The sequence below is a fragment of the Hypanus sabinus genome, chromosome 20 (genome assembly GCF_030144855.1).
Source record: "Hypanus sabinus isolate sHypSab1 chromosome 20, sHypSab1.hap1, whole genome shotgun sequence".
In the NCBI taxonomy this organism is placed as follows: Eukaryota; Metazoa; Chordata; class Chondrichthyes; order Myliobatiformes; family Dasyatidae; genus Hypanus; species Hypanus sabinus.
Window position 1 is genome coordinate 3,380,977 of NC_082725.1, and position 21,724 is coordinate 3,402,700.

The following is a 21,724-nucleotide window of genomic DNA, read 5'->3' on the forward strand; positions in this document are numbered from 1 at the left end:
CTTCACACTTTTGAACTTTACTTGTAGGGTATAATTTAACTCTTAGCTCTGTCTGCATTTGTACCCAAACATTTGTTTGCCCTTCCTTACGTTTATGTCACACCCATCATCTACTTGTAAACCTGCTGGATCATCCTGAGCTCTATCATACTGGTTCCCACCCCCCTTAGGGTGCAGTTCATCTGGTCCAGGCGATTTATGTACCCTTAGGTCTTTCAGTTATTTGAGCACCTTCAGGGAGTCTAGGACAAGATGGCACAGCCATCTTGAGTGTCCATAGATGGGTGTCCATTTAAAACAGAGATGCAGTGAAATTTCTTTAGCTGGAGGGTGGTGAATTTGTGGAGGCCAGGGCTTTGGGTGCATTTAAGGCAGAGAGTATTGATTGTTGATTGGTCATGGCATCAAAGGTTATGGGGAGAAGGCTGAGGAGTAGGGCTGAAGAGGGAAAAGTGGATCAGCCATGATTGAATGGCAGAACAGTCTCGATAGGCCAAATGTCCTAATTCTTCTCCTATGTCTTATGGTATTTTTACTGCAATCAATTGAAGCTCCTTGACTGCACACAGGTGATCTCCATTTAACTAATTATGTAACTTCTAAAACCAAATGGCGGCACCACTGATGATTTAGTGTGTCATATTACAGGGGGTGAATGCTAATACAATCAATTATTTTGTGTTTTATATTTGTACTTAAGTTAGATCACTCTGTAGAGACCTGTTTTCACTTTGACACGAGTCTATTTCTGTCAGTGTCTAAAAAGCCAAATAAAATCCTCTGTGATTCAATGTTGTAAAACAATAAAATATGAAAACTTGCGGGGGGGGGGGGAGAGGTAAATATTTTTTATAGGAACTGTAACTTGGCTATTTGTGGAGCTCTTAAAAATTCATTCCTGAGTGTCAAGATCTCTGAGGATCTATCTCTCAATCAACAGGTTTCTGAACCAGACGGGATAACTTCACTCAATTTCATTTCCCATCAGTGAAGTGTTCCCACAATCTATGGACTCCCTTTCAAGGACTCTGTATCTCATGTTCTCAATATTTGTTGCTTATTTATTTATCATTATTGTAGAGTGATGTAATGGGCATAATTCACAACCACCAACATTGAATAACTAAACAATCAATTATTCTGTGTTGAGATCACTTTGTAGAGATCTGTTTTCACTGATACAAAAGAGTCATTTTCTGTTGATCAGTGTCAAAAAAGTCAAATTAAATCCACTGTGATTAAATGTTGTAAAACAATAAAACATGAAACCTTCCAAGAGGGTGAATACTTTTTATAGGCACTATAAATTTGCATTTGCACAGATTGTTTACAGTTAACAGTTCCTGATGTTTACTGTTCTATAGATTTTCTGTGTGCCAACAGAAAAAGAATCTCAGGGTTGTATGTTGTGATATGCATGTACTGTGATAATAAATTTTGCTTTGAATATTAAACTCAGTAGAACAGAGAGATCTAGGAATAATAGTGCATAGTTCCCTGAAGGTGGAATCTCATGTAGATAGGGTGGCGAAGAAAGCTTTTGGTATGCTGGCCTTTATAAATCAGAGCATTGAGTATAGGAGTTGGGATGTAATGTTAAAATTGTACAAGGCATTGGTAAGGCCAAATTTGGAGTATTGTGTACAGTTCTGGTCACCAAATTATAGGAAAGATAGCAACAAAATAGAGAGAGTACAGAGAAGATTTATTAGAATGTTACCTGGGTTTCAGCAGCCAAGTTACAGGGAAAGGTTGAACAAATTAGGTCTTTATTCTTTGGAGCATAGAAGGTTGAGGGGAGACTTGATAGAGGTATTTAAAATTATGAGGGGGATAGATAGAGTTGACGTGGATAGGCTTTTTCCATTGAGAGTAGGGGAGATTCAAACAAGAGGACATGAGTTGAGAGTTAGGGGGCAAAAGTTTAAGGGTAACACGAGGGGAAATTTCTTTACTCAGAAAGTGGTAGCTGTGTGGAATGAGCTTCCAGTAGAAGTGGTAGAGGCAGGTTCGGTATTGTCACTTAAAGTAAAATTGGATAGGTATATGGACAGGAAAGGAATGGAGGGTTATGGGCTGAGTGTGGGCCAGTGGGACTAGGTGAAAGTAAGTGTTCGGCATGGACTAGAAGGGCTGAGATGGCCTGTTTCCGTGCAGTAATTGTTATATGGTTATAAACTTTGCTGACCCTAATCTGTATGTTTTTGACTATAGCACTCAGAGAAAGCCTAGGTGGCTACGGGGAGAATGTACAAACTACTTACAGAGAGCAGCTGGAGTTGAATCTGGGCCACTTGCGCTGCAAGCCATTACGGTAACCACTGTGCTTTGCACAAGTGACTTTGCACCTTATCGCTGATATCTTCTGTATTTTTATTACGTCCCCAACCGTCCTCCAAGGTGTCTCTCTTGATGCCTTGTTGCCCAAAATGTTGTTGACAAATTTGGACTCCTCCTTCCAGGCCAGAAGGTCCAGCTTTGAAACCTGTAAAAGCCGTTCTTGTTATCGATATCTCTATCTGATCAGATCATACAGGGAGGTTGTCCCTTCCCATTTATCTCCTTAGATTGCACATGTACAATGTATGGCCATGCTGAATATTTCAAAACTACGCTGCATACCATAAGACCACAAGATAAGATGGTCAATTTGGGTCATTCGGCCCATCGAGTTGTCTCTGACATTTGATCATAGCTGATTTATTTTCCCTTTCAAGCCTATTCTCCTGTCTTCTCCCCATAACCTTTGACACCCTTACTAATTAAGAACATATTAACTTCCACTTAAAATATACACAATGACATGGCTTCCACAGCCATCTGTGGCAATAAATTTCACAGACTCATCACAGCCTCTGGCTAAGGAAATTCTTCCTCATCTCTGGCCTAAAGGGCTGTCCCTCTATTTCAAGTCTGTGCCCTCTGGTCCTAGGCTCCTCCACTATAGAATCCAGAGATTATTCCACTGATATTAAATGTGATTCACGGTTTTGTGCAATACAGAATTTGATCTGGGTTTTTTTAGAGTTGTGACTAACTAAATGCAACAAACTTTTTGTACTGAAAAAATGTTACAAGGCTATATTATTTACCAATATTAGACTGGGAAAATAAATAAACCATTAGAGAATATCAGTGGGTAAGGCAGCATCTGTGGAGGGAAAGAGACAGCCATTATTTTGGGTTGCGTCCCTTCAACTGGTCTGAAAGATGGACGAGCGATCACTGGCAATGATTGCTGTAATGTTCTATGGTTCTATGGAATAGGCAGAAAAATGGTTCGGTACAACCAAGAAGGGCCAAAAGGCCTGTTTCTGTGCTGTAATGTTCTATGGTTCTATGATGTTGCTGAGGATTGAGGACCCAAGTTTTAGGGGAAGGTTGAATAAGTTCAGACTTTATCCCCTGGGACGTAGGAAAATGAGGGGAGAGTTAACAGAGGTATACAAGATTATGAGGAGTAAAGATAGAGTAAATGTTTTTCCCAGTGAGGTTAGGTGAGACTACAACTAGAGGTTATTGGTTAAGGGCCTGTGAGGCTCAGCACAGCTCCAATGCCATATTTGAATTTGCTGACGACACCACTGACATTGGCTGAATCAAAAGTGGTGATGAATCAGTATATAGGAGGGAGATTAAAAATCTGTAACAACAACCTCTCACTCAATGCTTGTAAGACCAAAGAGCTGATCATTGACTTCAAGAGGAAGAAACTAGAGGTCAGTGAGCCAGTCCTCATTGAGGGATCAAAGGTGGAGAAAGACAGCAAGTTATAATTCTTCACTGTTATCACTTCGGAGTTTCTGTCCTGGGCCCATTATGTAAGTGCCAGTATGAAAGCATGGCTGTACCTCCACTTCCTTAACAATTTACGAAGATTCAAATTGTCACCTAAAACTTTGAAAAACCTCTACAGATGTACAGTGGAGAGTATAGTGACTGGTTGCATCATGACCTTTGAACACCAATACTCTTGAATAGAAAAACCTGCAAAAAGTAGTGGATATGGCTCAGCCCTCCCCACCACTCGGCAGATCCACCATCAACAATCCCCGCCACCCAGACCATGTTCTCTTCTAACTGCTACCATGGGGAATGAGGTACAAAAGCCTCAGGACTCACACCACCATGTTCAGGAACAGTTATTACCCCTCAAACATCAGGGACCTGAACCAGAGGGAATAACTTCACTCTGAACTGTGCCCACAAACTATGGGCACATTTTCAACAACTCTTCATCTATTGTTCTTGATATTTATTGTTTGTTTTTCTCAGTTCAAGCTGGTAAAACCTAAGATATGGGCATAGCCAAGCACACTCTTTGTCAATTGCTGGGGACTTTCAGATTATTCTAGTGGTGCTTGTGGTTTTCTGGAGATTTATTACATGAATATCGCTGTGTAGGCCTAATTGTTTAATGCTACTGTGTAGTGACTTTGGGATGATACCAGTTATAGATATTACTATTGGAACAAGATATGTTCTATTCATGTTTTATAGTCATTCAATTTCCTATTTAAATTAGCATATTGTTGGTGTTTTTCACTTACTGAATTCTGTATGCTGTGTCTGTTTGGAATGGCGATATCTATTCAGTAAGCTGTTCTTGCTTGTTTATCCTGTGTTATTCTATCCAGATGGTTGGTATGGATTGTCCTATTTGTAATGACAGATTGGTCATAATCTAATTTGTGGGATTCTGACTCTAAAACTGGATCAGGCTTGTATTTATAGTAAGGTAAGTTTTCTTTTATGACTTGGTATTTTAATGCAAGATTTTGGGGAATATTGTTTGCTACTTGATTGTGGTTGTGTAAGTAATCAGATTGAGATAAATTGCTGCAGGATTCTGTGAAGTGTTGGGTTGCTTCCAGTTTCTCTTGATATTTTCTGCATTTATTGACTTGAATTTGTTAGTCTTTTATTATGTATTTTTGACAACTTTTGTGTTAACCATCTGGTCCTATATTGCCACAAGGGACCTTTCTGTTTCTGGGAAGTGGTCTCCAAGTGTTTGATACTTCCTTGTCAACATCTAGTCTGCTCAGATCATGGGGATATCTTCTATGAAGGGTCATGCTCTTCCAATGGTTAAATTTTTCTACTATAGTGATAATTCCTTCATTTTTCTGGGTTGAGGTTGACTTAGGAATACAGAATCAATTATCAATTGTTTTTTTCCATCCTTTCATACCCTTATGGCATACTTTCTGCTCTTCTTCTGCTTCTTAATATGATTACTACTTTTTTTCCCTTTTTCTATATGCACAGGTGTTTCTTGTTAGTCCATCCTGTTGGATGTGGTCTTTCATTGATTCTATTGTGTTGCTTGTATTTACTATGAATGCCCACAAGAAGTTGAATTTTAGAGTTATACAGTATGAGCCCATAAGACATGGGAGCAGAATTCGGCCATTTGGCCCGTCAAGTCTGTCATTTCATTATGGTTGATCCATTTTCCCTCTCAGTTCCTTTCTCCTGCCTTCTCCCCATGTCCCTTGATGCCCTAACCAGTCAAGAATCTATCAACCTCTGCCTCAAATATACATACAGACTTGGCCTCCACAACTTCCTGTGGCAAGAATTCGACAGCTTCACCATCCTCTGGCTTAAGCAATTCCTCCTCATCTCTGGCCTAAAAGGATGCCTCTTGATTCTGAGGCTGTTCCCTCTGGTCTTAGGCTCTCCCACCATAGAAAGCATCCTCTCTACATCCTCTTGATCAAACCCTTTCACCACTTGATAGGGTTTAATGAAGTTACCCCTCATTTTTCTGAATTCTAGTGAATACATGCCCAGAGCCATCAGACACTCCTCATGTGGAATCACTTTTGTGAGCCTCCTTTGATTCCACTTCAGTGTCAACACATCCTTTCTCAGATAAGGGGCCCAGAACTGCTCACAATACTCCAAGTGAGGCCTCACCAGTGCTTTATAAAGTCTCAGGATTACACCTTGCTTTTATATTCTAGCATATAGTGACATATATGTACTTAGATAATAAATTTTACTTTGAAATTTTGAACTTTGAATTTTAAAGGGAGAAAGTGAAATATTTAAGGGGAACTTGAGGGAAGCCGTCTTCACTCAGAGGGTGGAGAGAGTGTGGAACAATCTGCTAGCAGAAGTGGTGGGCATGGGTTTGATTTCAATACCTAAGAGCAGTTTGGATATGTACATGGATGGGAGGGTTATGGTCCAGGTGCAGAATAAGAGTTCAGTATGGACTAGTTGGGTCAAATGGCCTGTTCTGGTGCTGTAGTGTACTGTGACTCTAAGACCCAAAGGACTGGAAGATTGCAAATTTCACTCCACTCTTTAAGAAGGGAGAAAGGCAAAAGAAAGGAAATTACAGCCCTGTTAGCCTAACCTCAGTGGCTGGGAAAGTGTTGGAGTCTAGATTAAAGATGAGACTTCAGAGTACTTGGAAACTAATGAAACAATAAGTCAAAGTCAGCATGGTTTCTGTCAAGGGGAATCTTGCCTGACAAATCTGTTAGAGTTCTTTGACGAAGTAACAAGGTGGACAAAGGAGAGGCAGTGGATGTCATTTACTTGGATTTTCAGAAGGCACTTGATAAGGTGACACACATGAGGCTGCTTAACAAGATAAAATCCTATGGTATTACATGGATAGAGGAATGGCTGACAGGCAGGAGGCAGCAACTGGGAGTAAAAGAGGCCTTTTCTGGTAGTCTTCTGGTGACAAGTGATGTTCCACAAGGGTCAGTACCAATTTTCACATTGTTTGTCATTGATTTAGATAATGGAATTGATGGCTTGGTGGCAAAGTTTGCAGATGATACAAAGGTAGACGGAGGGGTAGGTAGTGCTGAGGAAGCAATGTAATTGCAACAGGACTTAGACTAATTTGAAGAATGGGCAAAAAAGTGGAAGATGAAATCCAGTGTTGGGAAATGTATGATGATGCATTTTGGTAAAAGGAACAATGGTGCAGACTATTATCTAAATGGGGAGAAGATTCAAACTTCAGAGGTGCAGAGGGACTTAGGAGTCCTCGTGCAAGACTCCCAGAAGGTTAGTTTCCAGTCTGAGTCTGTGGTAAAGAAGGCAAATGCAATGTTGCCCTTTATTTCAAGGGGAATAGAATATAAAAGTAAGGAGATAATGCTGAGCCTTTATAAGACACCAGTCAGGCCACACTTAGAGTATTGTCCACAATTCAAGTCACCATATCTCAGAAAGGATGTGTTGTTATTGGAGAGAGTCCAGAGGAGATTCATGAGGATGATTCCAGGAATGAAGGGGTTAACATATAATGAGCCTTTGGCAGCTTTGGGCCTGTACTCACTGGAATTTAGAAGAATGCGAGGGGATCTCATTGAAACCTGCTGAATGTTGAAAGGACTAGATAGGGTGGATGTGGAGAGGATGTTTCCCATGGTGAGGGTATCCTGAACTAGAGGGCACAGCCTCAAAATTGAGGGGCGACTGTTTAGAACAGAGTTAAGGAGGAATTATTTAGCCAGAGAGTAGTGAATCTGTGGAATGCTCTGGCTCAGACTGTGGTGTAGGCCAAGTCCATGGGGATATTTAAGGTGGAAGTTGTTAGTTTCCTGATCGATCAGGGCATCAAAGGACATGGTGAGAGGGCAAGTGTATGGGGTTGAGTGGGATCTGGGATCAGCCATGATGGAATGGTGGGCAGATTTGATAGGATGTATGGCCTAATTCTGCTCCTATGTCTTTTGGTCTTATAGTCTTATGGACTCTAACTCATAGTTCATTAACTACACTGTCAGTCTCTCCGTCGGGGTGCTGTAGCAGTGAAGGCTGTAACCCTGACACTACATCTGGAGAGCAGAAGCTTTCAATGCTGATGGCTGTTTCATGAACTATCCCATGGTGATATTTGAGTTAATTGTGTTTGACTTCTTTCCAGATACTGAACTGTGTAAATCCAGGAGGATTTTACACTCCTGGGAAATTGGCCTCAGTGAATATCACATCTGTTTCTTTTATTCCATTGGTCTGTGCTGTAGATGGATGGAGAATTAAACTGAAAATTGTAATATTAAAAACAGATCATGCTGACCTGATGAGAGGAATTTAACTTCACAAAATCAGATTAGTGTCAACCCTATGACCTTATAACTTTGGTTAATTACTAGGATGTGAGGGATATCTAGGGCCGTGGCCTGAGTGCAGGCCAAAGGGCGTAGACAGAATAATAATTTGGCCAAAGGGCCTGTTTTTGTGCTGTAGTTTTCTCTGCTGGAGGTTCTCAGGGTTGAAATGCCTAATACCAGAGGGCATGCAGTTAAGGTGAGAGGGGGTAATTTCAAAGGAGATGTGAGGGGCAAGTTTTTACACAGACAGTGGTGGGTGCCTGGCATGCACTGCCTGAGATGGTGGTGGAAGCAGATATATTAGGGGCTTTTAACGCATGTTTAGATAGGCACATGAATGTGAGGGAATGGAAGGATAGGGACATGGTGTAGGCACAGGAGATTAGCTTACTTGGCCATATGATCACAAATTTATTTGGTTCTGCACAACATTGTGAGCTCAAGAACCGGCTCCTATGCTGCACCATTCTATGTTTCCTGCTCTATGACTCTTACCCTTCTCCTGCAAATTAAATCTATTTTAAATGGACTAAATCTATCTCTTTAATCAACTCAATAAAAGCTGTTTGTTCAGGATAGCAGGCCTCCAACCCTTGGCTGAAGTGACTCCATTCATTGGAGAAGAATGTAGGTTTAGTGTTTCCAAGTGGTAAATGGACACATTTCTTTGTGCATACAATTTCTGCCAAATCTTCCCGAGACTCAAGTTTATCCAGCTGTTTAACAAGCTGGGGATTATGTTTAGGAGATCCAAATATTTTTATTTTCCAATAAACTTCTAAAAGCATTATTTGTGAGCCAGGGCTTGAAGGCCCCAAGGCAAGAAAGAAAGGGTGGGCTTTATGTAACCAGGTGACCATTGAATATTAGTTTTTATTGTTGAAGTGCACTTATCTATTTACCCTGGTAATGCTGAAATAGCTGCCTGTTGCTTTAAGAGAAAACAGCGATGTCATTATACACATGCGGTGTAGAAAGAAGAGTTACGATGTTCTAGAAAGGCGAATATCAAGTACAGGGAGCTGCTCTTTTCCCTAGGGGTACTGGTCGGATGGTGAGGAAAGGTGAATGATATTGGGTAATATCCATGCAAAATCATTTATACTTGTTTGTAAATATAGAATATTAGTAATTTGACACATTTCACATGTGGCACCAATGTAGATGATTACAAACCTGCAGAGAATTCTAAACTCAGCCAGCCCCATAATGGGCACTAGCGTCCCCATCATTGAGGACCTCTTCAAAAGGTGAAGGCGGCATTCATCATTAAGGACCCTCACCTTACAGGACATGTCCTCTTCTCATTGCTACCATCATAGAGAGATACAGGAGCTGAAGGCACACATTCAATGATTCAGGACCAGCTTCTTCCCATCCACCATCACCAACTTTGAACAGACAATGAACACATGAACATTTACCTCACTATTTTGATCTCTTTTTGCACTACTTACTAATTTTTAAATATTTCTCATTGTAACTCAGAATCAGAATGATTTAATATGATCAGCATATGTTGTAAAGTTTATTAACTTCATGGAAGCAGTACAATGAAATACATGATAAATAAATAGAGAAAAAACGGAATTACCTTAAGTATCTATACTACGTATATTAGTTAAGTTAAAATATTGACACCCAGAACTTGAAATTGCTCACTCTATCCACAAGGATTAGTTTGTTTTCCTTCATCTTACCCTTTCTGAAGTGCACAATCTGCTCTTTGGTCTTGCTAACGTTGAGGGCAAGGTTGTTGCTACAACCCTACTCCACTAACTGATATATCTCACTCCTGTATGTGCTTTCATCACCATCTGAGATTCTGCCAACAATCAGCAAATTTATAGATACTGTTTGAGCTGTGCCTAGGCACACAGTCATGGGTGTAGAGAGAGTAGAGCAGTGGGCTAAGCACACATCCCTGAGGAGTGCCAGTGTTGATCGTCAGTGAGGTGGAGATATTATTGCCAACCTGCACAGATTGTGGTCTTCCGGTTTGGAAGTTGAGGATCCAGTTACAGAGGGAGATACAGGGGCCCAGGTTCTGTAATTTATCAATCAGTATTGTGGAAATGATTGTGTTAAACACTGAGCTATAGTCAATAAACAGACATTGGTATTTGTATTGTCCAGGTAATCCAAGGCTGCATGGAGAGCCATTGAGATCAGATCTGTTGTAGGCCTAGTGTGGTGATGGGCAAATTGCAGTGGGTCCAGGTCCTTGCTGAAGTGGGAGTTCATTCTAATCATGTGCAACCTCTCAAAGCATTTCAATTCCGTAGATGTGAGTGCTACTGGACGATGGTCATTACACTGTTCTTCTTGGGCACTAGTATAATTGTTGCCCTTTTGAAGCAGGTGGGACTTCAGACTGTAGCAATGAGAGACTGGAAATGTCTTTGAATAGCCCTGCCAATAGGTTGGCACATGTTTTCAGAGCTTTACCAGGAACTCCATCAGGCCTGTCACCTTGCGAGGTTTCACCCTCCTGAAAGACAGCCTGACATTGGCCTCTGAGACAGAGGTCACAGGATCATCAGATACTACATGGTTCTTCACAGCTGTGGTTTAACTGACGGTATATTTTATGTATAGCACTGTACTGCTGCCACAAAACATCAAATTTCATGACATATGTCAGCGAGAATAACCATTATTCTGATTCTGAAGACACAGTGTAGAAATTGACTTTTATTTATTTATTTAGAGATTGAACACGGAATAGAGCTTTCCGGCCCTTGGGGCTACACCACCCAGCACCCCCCCCCCCCACCGATTTAACCCCAGCCTAATCACAGGTTAACTTACAATGACCAATTAACCCACTAACTAGTATGTCTTTGGACTGTGGGAGGAAATTAGAGCACCTGGAGGAAACTGGTACACCTACTACCCAGTACATCTTTGGACTTATTTTAATATCTTTAGACCTTAGTCACCCATTTTGTCTCCTTTTCACTGAGTGTGATATAGTTGGCAAGACAGCCAACACTGAAAAGATGGGCCAAAGGGTCTGCTTCTGTCATATTTGACTCTGTGACTCTATGGCAGAGCTCATTAAAGGGTGGCTTTGAAATACACAAAAGGCTTTATAATCCTCTTTAAATACAGAAAGTATTGAAAACACTGACTGACGGCTGTTGTGCAGACCAGGCTCTCATGCCAGCCAGGGGAAGAGACGTGGAGGTGGTGTGCAGTACCTGTGCTGGATTGGGCTGGCCCCTCCCGTTGGTGCTGCCCTCCAGTGTTCACTCGGTGGATTACAAGCTGGATTACACTGAACTGCAGCTGCACTTGTGAGAGATGAGAAATTGCTGCATGCTTGTTCCTGCAGAAACATGGCTCCACGTAACATCCATGCGCTCAGGGACTTGGGCTATATTATTACTGGATGCCATCATAATTATATGGGGTATTTGTGCTGTGTGTGACTGTGGTTCTGTGATTTGCCCCCCCCCCCCCCCACTGATCTCTTAAGGTACTTAGAGCTGGCAGTGATAATGGGGACAAGCTCCCACTACCTGTTAAATGCTCTCAATGCTGTGCACCTCAAATAGCCTCTGACAGCCAAGTCCAGTTCCTGGCCTTCATGTGTAGATTAGCTACTAAGCCCAGCAAAACCATTTCTACTAACAGGAAAAGGGGCAAAGGCGGGTTACTGGGACCTTAAAACCAGTCACGTCGGGCAGATGGGGCTCGTCAGTCATGGTGGGCAGCTCTTCTAGGAAAAGGAAAACTCTGATCTCAAACTTACGCTGTCTTGCAGCTGTATCCATGGGGAAGGCTTCAGGAGGAAACCCTGAGGGGAAAATCTGGAGCTGGAATCCCTAGGGCAGGCCTTGCTGACTGGCAACTTCTGCAGCACTGCTGGAACCAAACGGTACCGGTCTCTGCCATTACTAAAACATAGAGTATAGAAATTTACAACATGTTACAGGCCCTTTGCTCACAATGTTGTGCCTAACCTACTCTAGAAACTGCCTCCAATTTCCCTACCGCAAGCACTCTTTTTCTATGCTCCATGTACCTATCTAAGAGTCTCTTAAGAAACCCTATTGTATCTGCCTTCACAATTGTCACTGGCAGTGTATTTCACACACCCACCACGCTCTGTGAAAAACTCCAAGCACCTTAAAACTATGCCCTCTCATGTTAGCCATTTCAGCTCTGGGAAAAAGCTCCGGGCTACCGACATGATCAAAGCCTCTCCTAACCTTATCTATCAGGTCACCTCTCATCCTCCACTGCTCCAAGGAGAAAAGGCCGAGTTCACTCAACCTTTTCTCATAAGGCATGCTCCCCAATCCAGGCAACATCCTTGTAAATCTCCTCTGCACCCTCTCTATAGTATCTACATCCTTTCTGTAGTGAGCTGACCAGAACTGAACACAGTACTGCAAATGGCGTCTTACATAGCTGCAACATTACCTCACAGCTCTTGAACTCAATCCTATGATTGATGAAGGCCAAAACACCATACACCTTCTTAACAACAGTGTCAACCTATGCAGCAGCTTTGAGTGTCCTATGGACACAGACCCCAAGATCTCTCTGATCCTCCACACTGCCAAAATATTATATTTTATTATATTATATTAAATATTATATTCTACCATTAATATTATATTCTGTCTTCAAATTTGACAGACCAGAATAAACCACTTCACACTTATCTGGGTTGAACTCTTCTCAGCCCAGTTCTGTATCCTATCAATATTCCACTGTAACCACTGACAATCTTCCAGACTATCCATAACACCCCCAATCTTCTGCGAAATTACAAACCCACCCATCCAGGTCATTTATGAAAATCAGAAAGTGAAGGGATCCTGGAGCAGATCCCCGAGGCACACCACTGGCCACCAACCTCCCTGCAAAATATGATCCATCAACAGCCACCCTTTGCCTTCTGTGGGTAAGCCAGTTTTGGATCCACAAAGCAAGGTCTCCTAGGATCCCATGCCTCCTTACTTTCTGGATGAGCCTTGCATGGGGAACGTTATCAAATGCCATACTGAAATCCATATACACTACATCCGCTGGACTACCTTCATCAATGGGTTTTGTTACATCCTCAAAGAATTCAATCAGGCTCATAAGACATGACCTGTCCTTGACAAAGCCATGCTGACCATCCCTAATCAGATTATGTCTCTCCAAATGCTCATAAATCCTGCCTCTCAGGATCTTCTCCAACAACTTGCCTACCACTGAAGTAAGACTCACTGGTCTATAATTTCCTGGGTTATCTCTACTCCCTTTCTTGAATAACATTTGCAACCCTCCAATCCTCTTGTATTTCTCTCGTCCCTACTGATGATACAAAGATCATCGACAAAGGCTCAGCAATCTCCTCCCTGGCTTCCCACAGTAGCCTACAATCTATCTCATCCAGTCCCGATGACTTATCTAACTTAATGCTTTTCAAAAACTCCAGCACATCCTCTTTCTTAATGTCTATATGATCAAGAGTTTCAGTCTGCCATTAAGTCATCACCACAATTGCCAAGTCCTTTTCTGTGATGAATACTGAAGCAAAGTATTCATTAAGTACCTCCACTACCTCCTCCGACTCCAGGCACATGTTTCCATTATCGCACCTGATTGGTCCTATTCTCACACGGCTCATCCTCTTGCTCTTCACATACTTGTAGAATGCCTTGGGGTTTTCCTTAATCCTGCTCACCAAGGCCTTCTCATGGCCCCTTCCAGCTCTCCTAATTTCATTCTTAAGCTCCTTCCTAGCAACCCTGTAGTTTTCTAGATCTCTATCACTACCTAGATTCTTGAACCTTTTGTAAGCTTTTCTTTTCTTCTTAACTTCAGAATAGTTAGCGCAACGCACGGAATGCTGGAGGAACGTGGTAGGTCAGGCAGAGTCCATGAAGAGGAATAAAGTGCTGACCTTAACTAGAGTCTTTGCCTCCATTGCCATCTATAGAAGCTGCCTGACCTGCTGAGGTCCTGCAGTGTTTCCAGCATTTTGAGTTTTTCTCCAGATTTCTGCAGACCTTGTATGTTTCAAATAGCTACCACAGCTTATAAAATAATGTTCGTTAGGCCAAAGTTTAAGATAATTCATTTCACTTTCTCCAACTTCAATCCAAGAATCTGTCATTCTTTAGTTAACATATTCCCATCAGAAGTTATATCAACTTATGAAGTTTGGTTCCCATGCTTATGAATGAATGAAAGGAAGCAATAGATTCTGTTAACTCTCGAGATAATATATCAGCTAACTTGTACTGGGAATTTAGAGGGATTTTTTTCTCAATAAAACTAGTAAATGTGGAAACTACATGAATTAATATAAATATGAAAGATATATAAGGTGTGTTGGTCTTCATTAGTCGGGGGATTGAGATCAAGAGCCACAAGTTAACATCACAGCTCTATAAAACTCTGGCTAGATCACACTTGTGTTCAGTTCCAGTCACCTCATTATAGGAAGGATGTGGAAGCACTAGAGAGGGCGCAGAGGAGGTTTACGAGGATACTGCCTGGATTAGAGAGGGTGCAGAGGAGATTCACCAGGATGCTGCCTGGATTAGAGAGGGTGCAGAGGAGATTGACCAGGATGCTGCCTGGATTAGAGAGGGTGCAGAGGAGATTCACCAGGATGCTGCCTGGATTAGAGAGGGTGCAGAGGAGATTTACCAGGATGCTGTCCAGATTAGAGAGGGTACAGAGAAGATTTACAATGATGCTGTCCGGATTAGAGAGGGTGCAGAGATTTACCAGGATGCTGTCTGGATTAGAGAGGGTGCAGAGGAGATTCACCAGGATGCTGTCCGGATTAGAGAGGGTGCAGAGGAGATTTAACAGGATGCTGCCTGGATTAGAGAGAGTGCAGAGGAGATTGACCAGGATGCTGCCTGGATTAGAGAGGGTGCAGAGGAGATTCACCAGGATGCTGCCTGGATTATTGAGGATGCAGGGGAGATTCACCGGGATGCTGCCTGGATTAGAGAGGGTGCAGAGGAGATTTACCAGGATGCTGCCTGGATTAGAGAGGGTGCAGAGGAGATTCACCAGGATGCTGCCTGGATTAGAGAGCCTGGTTCATGAGGATAGGTTGAGTGAGTTCGGGCTTTTCTCTATGGAGTGAAGGAGGATGAGAGGTGACTTGATAGAGGTGTTCAAGATAATAAGAGGCATCGATCAAGTGGACAGCCAGAGGAAATTATAGGGGGGGGGGAGGAATATCAGAGGTGAGTAGTTTTTACACAGAGTGGTGGGTGCATGGAATGCACTGCCAGTGGTGGTGGTAGAGACAGATATATTAGGGATATTAAAAAAACTCTCAGGCACATGGATGTTAGTAAAATGGAGAGCTGTGTAGAGGAAAAGGGTTAGATTGATCTCAGAATAGGTTAAAAGATTGGCACAACATCATGGGCTGAAGTGACAGTACCGTTCTCTGTTCTATATAGAGAACAAGTTGCTTTCATTAATCTGCTAATAATCCAACAATACTCCTCTTGTGATATATATTAAATGTAACATTTCACACACAGTGCTGAATGCAGGTAGAAACCCAATAAAGTTCCTTGCAGAACTGCAAATAAGCATTGGGATCTGATGAAGCTAACGATTTGCCTTCTAACATCAAATATTACTGGAAGTGAATAGGGGATTATTAATCTGTTTAATGACTTGCTTATTAAGTTCCAATTTATTAAGTGCAAAGTAAATTTATTATCAAAGTACGCATACATCACCATTTTCTACCTGGGGATTCATTTGCTTGTGGACATTCAGAATAAGTTCAAGTTTATTGTCAGTCAACCATACACACGTATACCGCCAAATGAAACATCGTTCCTCTGGACCAAGGTGCACAACACAGTACATATAACTCACACACAACCGTACTCACGTATGCCGCCAAATGAAACAACGTTCCTCTGGACAAGGTGCACAACACAGTACATATAACTCACACACAACCGTACTCACGTATGCCGTCAAACGAAACAACATTCCTCTGGACCAAGGTGCACAACACAGTACATATAACTCACACACAACCATACACATGTATACCGTCAAATGAAACAACGTTCCTCTGGACTAAGGTGCACAACACGGTACATAGTACTCACACACATAACACATAAAGTAATATTACCACTAATAAATAGTGAGGTGAATTTATGATACATTAATGAATAAACAGTATAATGCTACTGGCACTTCAGACATGATAAGACCTGGGTGGTGACAGGGTGTTCATTAGCCTATCGGCCTGGGGGAAGAAACTGTTTCCCATCCTAACAGTTCTTGTCCAAATGCTACGGTACCTGTTGCCTGGTGGTACGGGGCAAAGAGGTTGTTGGATGGAAGGGAGGGACCATAGATCCCTAAGAGCCTGTGTATGTAGTGCTCCTGATTTATACCTCTTATGGGTAGAAGAAAAACCTTGATAATCCTCTCAGCAGTCCTTGCAATTCTTTGTAGGGACTTGCAATCTGACGCCTTGCAACTTCTGTAACAGACAGTGATGCAGCTGGTCAAGACACTCTCAATGGTGCTCCGGTAAAAATTAGGAGTGGGGAGGGGGTGGGGGTACTCACTGGCCTCAATCTTCTCGGGAAGTGGAGGCTGTGCTGCACTTTCTGGACCAATGAGGTGGTGACCCGGAACCTTTGAGCTAACCCTCCGTGGAGGAGTCACGTATGTGCATTGAGGATTGGGCAGTATGCACCTTCTCCTTGATCGTGTCGACGTCGAGACTGAAGTTGTTGTGCTCACACTGTTCTACCAGCCGTTCAACCTCCTGTCTGTACACCATCTTGTCGTCGTCGTGTCAGCAGTGAACTTGCTGATTTAGTTTGAATTTGGGCTAACAACGCCGTCATGTGTCAGCAGCGTGATCGGCAGCCGGCAATAAATACAAAGGAATATAATAGAATCGATGAAAAGCTGTATACCTTCAAAGACAGAGCAATTAGCAATATGCAAAGTCAACAAATTGTGCAAATGTATAAAGAAAAACAAAATAATAACAGATAAATAAATAATAAATAATATTGAGAATATAAGTTATAGAGTCCCTGAAGGTGAGTCCATAGGCTTTGGAATCAGTTGGGACTTCAGAGTTTGGTGTGAATTTATGCACCCTGATTTGGGAACCTGATGGCCAAGGCTAACATAAGTGAGGTGCAAAATTGCCTGAGTGCAGCTTCTCCACATGAGGAGGAAACAGAGCTTGCACACACAATGCGCGTAATGTTTTTAAGGTCTGTTCTTATAAAGGACCTCCCTCTAATGTGAAACTCAGCAGTTGCATGTTTGTATGGTGAATCCTTACAATGAGTCATTACAATCTTATCTATTCTTCCGCCACAGGGGTGGAGTGGGGCGAGTTAGCGTAGCGGTTAGAGCAGGGGTGGGCAAACTTTTTGACTTGTGGGCCATAAAGGGTTCTAAAATTTGACAGGGGGGCCGGACCAGGAGCAGATGGACGGAGTGTTTTGGTAATACACCTCATAAGAGAAAAAAAATATCATGGGATATGTAGAAAACATGTGCTTTAATTTCAATTGAAAATGAACAAATGCATTACAACAAAATATCTGTCTTTGAAGTCCCATTGTATTTAGCTATTTATTGAAATGACTTTTATAACACTGAAAATTAAATGAATAAAATACAGCTTTTTTTAATAGTAACAGTTATTATTTTAAAGCACTGAAAATTCTGTTATCCTTCAAGATATTATCATCATCACTCTCCTCCTGACTGTCTTTATTTTAAAAATGGTAGGAGATGCAGGTCTACTTGTCCTGCTCCTTCTTATTCAATTTTCCCCTGTGCCAAAACTCAACAATGACCAGCACAAAGACAGAACAGTGACAGCGCGCCAGTATGCGGAGCGCGTTATTTGATCTGGAGCGCATTTTTTTTTGAGAACGTATGTGCACCTGCGCACTATTCATGTCCATCACTTAACAGAAATGACATGTAACATGTAAGGCTTATTGAAAAAAATATTATCAAATGCATTTTTTACATAACACAATGAAGAAACTTGTTTTTAATTTCAGTGGGAACTGTGTTGTTGGTCTCCCTTTTTAGCCAGCGCATCAAAGTCTGGATTTAGTTTTGTTGTGGCGATTCTCTGGATGGATCTGAGGTGTTGGTCAGTTAACTTGGATCTGTGGCTGGCTTTGTTGATGTTCATGACGCTGAACGCCTGTTCACACAAATAGGTCGAGCCGAACAAAGAGTAAAGTGCAAATGTGGAGTAATACGCTGCACCTCAACAAAGGTCAATGTATATAGAGTGCGTCATCTATTGGGAAAACGCCAGAATTGCGGGAAAAAACGTTAACAAGGTTTATTAATATAATTTCATCAAGTTCTGCGGTCAGGATTAAAAAGCTTAACATATGGCCCGCGGGCCGTAGTTTGCCCATACCTGGGTTAGACTAATGCTTTTGCAGCACCAGCGACCTGGGTTCAATTCCTGTCACTGTCTGTAAGGAGTTGGTATGGGTTTTCTCCAAGAGCTCTGGTTTCCTCCCACATTCCAAAGATGTACAAGTTCATAGGTTCAGTGTCCACGTAGCTGTAACTGAGTGGTGTGGTCTCATTGTGGAAAGGCCTGTTACCATGCTGTATCTCTAAACATAAATAAGTAGACTGATTGACCAGCAATTCCTTTTCTCCCCTTATTACCTAATTGTCTTTAGAAGCAATTATATAGAGATCTCATATTGTAGACTTGGGAGTAAGAGTTCAGGACAAGAGAAAATAGAACATGGTGGAATTTAAAAGCAGACATCCTAAAAATAGATTAATAAAGAAATGGTTTAGGTAGGAAGTTTGGAAGAATGATGACAGGATTTGACAATCTGAGTTATAGGGAAGATTGAATAGGTTAGGACTTTATTCCCTGGAACATAGAAGATTGAGGGAGATTTGATAGAGGTATACAAAATTATGAGGGGTGTAGAAAGAGTAAATGTAAACAGGCTGTTTCCACTGAGGTTGCTGTAGTGCTCTGTGACTCTATGACTAGCATTTGGGGAAAAAGCAGATGGTTAGCAATATACAGAACTATTTGCTGAAAGATGGAAGTCCCGCAGGTGCGGAATATATAAAATAAAAAGAAGGCACTGGAAATGTTGGTTAGGTTAAGTGGTCTCTGTTCTAAGAGGAACAGTGCTAATGACAAGCCTTTGTTAGAACCTGCTCGTGGTTTATGTGTCTGTACTCAAGGGAGAAGGATTGAAAATGTGTTTATCAATAATTTATATAAATTAAATCTACATACTCTTATACTCAGTAACTTTGAAAAGAAATATTTGCTTTGGGGTAACAGGAAAAACAGTATAAATAATGGACAATTATGAAAGCAGTTTGAAATGACACTTGTAAATTTCACAGAATTTGTTGATTCTATGTTGCAATTCCTGCAACTGAAGTGGTAATAAATTGTGATTGACTTTTGACTGTTCTGTTGTGACCGTTAGAGCACCTTGTAAAGCGTGCAAAATGTTAAAAGCAATGAGTTGCATTTTTTTCTTTTTCCCAAAAGACAGTTTCAATACTATTGTACACAGACAAGCAGTTACCCATCCAAATAACACACACAAATGCTGGAGGAACTCAGCAGATCAGGCAGCATCCGTGGAAATGAATAAAGAGTCAACATTTCAGGCCAAGACCCTTCTTCAGGCCTGAAATATGGAGCATTTATTCTCCTCCAGAGATGCTGCCTAATCTGCTGAGTTCCTCCAGCACTTTGTGTGTGTTGTAATAAACAAGAGAATCTGCAGATGCTGGAGATCCAGTGCAAGACACACATAATGCTGGAGGAACTCAGCAGGTCGGGCAGCATCTATGGAGGGGAATAAACAGCCATTATTACAGGAATAAGACCCTTCATCAGGACTGGAAACGAAGGGGGAAGAAGCCAAAATAAGAAAGTAGAAGGTGATGGGAGGGGAGGGGGCAGAGGAGGAGTACAAGCTGGCAGGTAATAGGTGAAACCTGATGAGGGGGAGGGAGGATAAAGTGAGAAGCTGGGAGGTGATAGGTGGAAAAGTTAAAGGGCCGAGGAAGAGGGACTCTGATAGGAGAGGGAAGTGGACCATGGGAGAAAAGGAGGGAGGCAATGGGAAGGTTGTGAGGATTGGGGAGGAGAGAGAGAGGGTGAGAAGATATCCAGTCAAAGGGAAGTGTGGAACAGAGGGTAGAAATTACTGGAAGACAGATAAATCGATGTTCATGCGGTCAGTTGGAAGCGACACACAAATAAGGCGTACTTCTCCTCCGACATGAGTGTGCGTCATTGCGGCAGCAGAGGAGGCCATGGACCATCACGTCAGAATGGGAGTGGGAAGTGGAATTGAAATGGCTGATCCTGGCTGTTACAGCAGACAAAACAAAGGTGCTCAATGAAGCAGGCCCGAATCCACGTGGAATCTCACCAATGTAGAGGAGGCCATGCCAGGAGCTCTAAATACAGTAACTGACCCTTTTAGATCTCTGAGTTAGCAGCTAGTTCTGTATCATTAACACAGAGATCAGTTCATATGCCTCTTTTGCAGAGGAACTCAAATCCAACTGATCGACTACATCTGGATTTCTTTTTAAAATGCTCTCAGTAAAAATAAATACAAACTAATATTTTATTTCAAAATCCGTCTTGTCTTTAGCTATTCTACTTGAAAATTGCAGACCCATTACTGGGATTGATTCATAGCAGAGGCGGTTATAAAGAGGAAGATCAGCTTTGTAATGAAGGGGAAGGTTGGCAGCTCGGGTTGCTTGCCGAGCCTGGGGGTCAGGTCACCAGCCTGTTGGAACAACATAAACGTAGGAATTCGGCAGAAACAATACTCAGTTGCGCACTGATGATATCAACTTGAATGATAATAAAGCATTTGTGACTTAACCTTCAGGTTTGGCAAACAGCCCTACAAACAAAGATTAATTTTATTTGCCATATAGACATTAGACCATAAGACTTAGGAGCAGAATTAGGCCATTTGGCCCATCGAGTCAATTGAGGCTGATCCTTTTTTCCCCTCCTCAGCCCCACTCCCTGACCTTCTCCCCCTAACCTTTGATGCCATGTCCAACCTATCAATCTCTGCCTTAAATACACCCAACAACCTGGCCTCCACAGCTGCCTATGGTAACAAACTCCACAAATTCACCACCATCTGGCTAAAGATATTTTTCCACATCTCAGTTTTAAATAGACGCCCCTCTATCATGAGGCTGTGCCCTCTTGTCCTAGACTCTCCCATCATAGGAAGATTCCTTTCTACATCTGCATGTCTGGGCCTTTCAAGATTTGAAAGGTTTCAATGAGATCCCCCCCACTTCATCCTTCTAAATTCCAGTGAGTACAGACCCAGAGCTATCAAACGTTCCTTGTATGATAACCCTTTCATTCCTGGAATCATCCTTGTGAACCTCCTCTGAACCCTCTCCAATGACAGCACATCTTTTCTTAGATAAGGGGCCCAGAATGTTCACAATATTCAAGGTGAGGCTCACCAGTTCCTTAGAAAGCCTCAGCATCACATTCACAATTATATATTCTAGACCTCTTGAAATGAATGCTAACATGGCATTTGCCTTCCTCACCACCGACTCAACCTGCAAGTTAA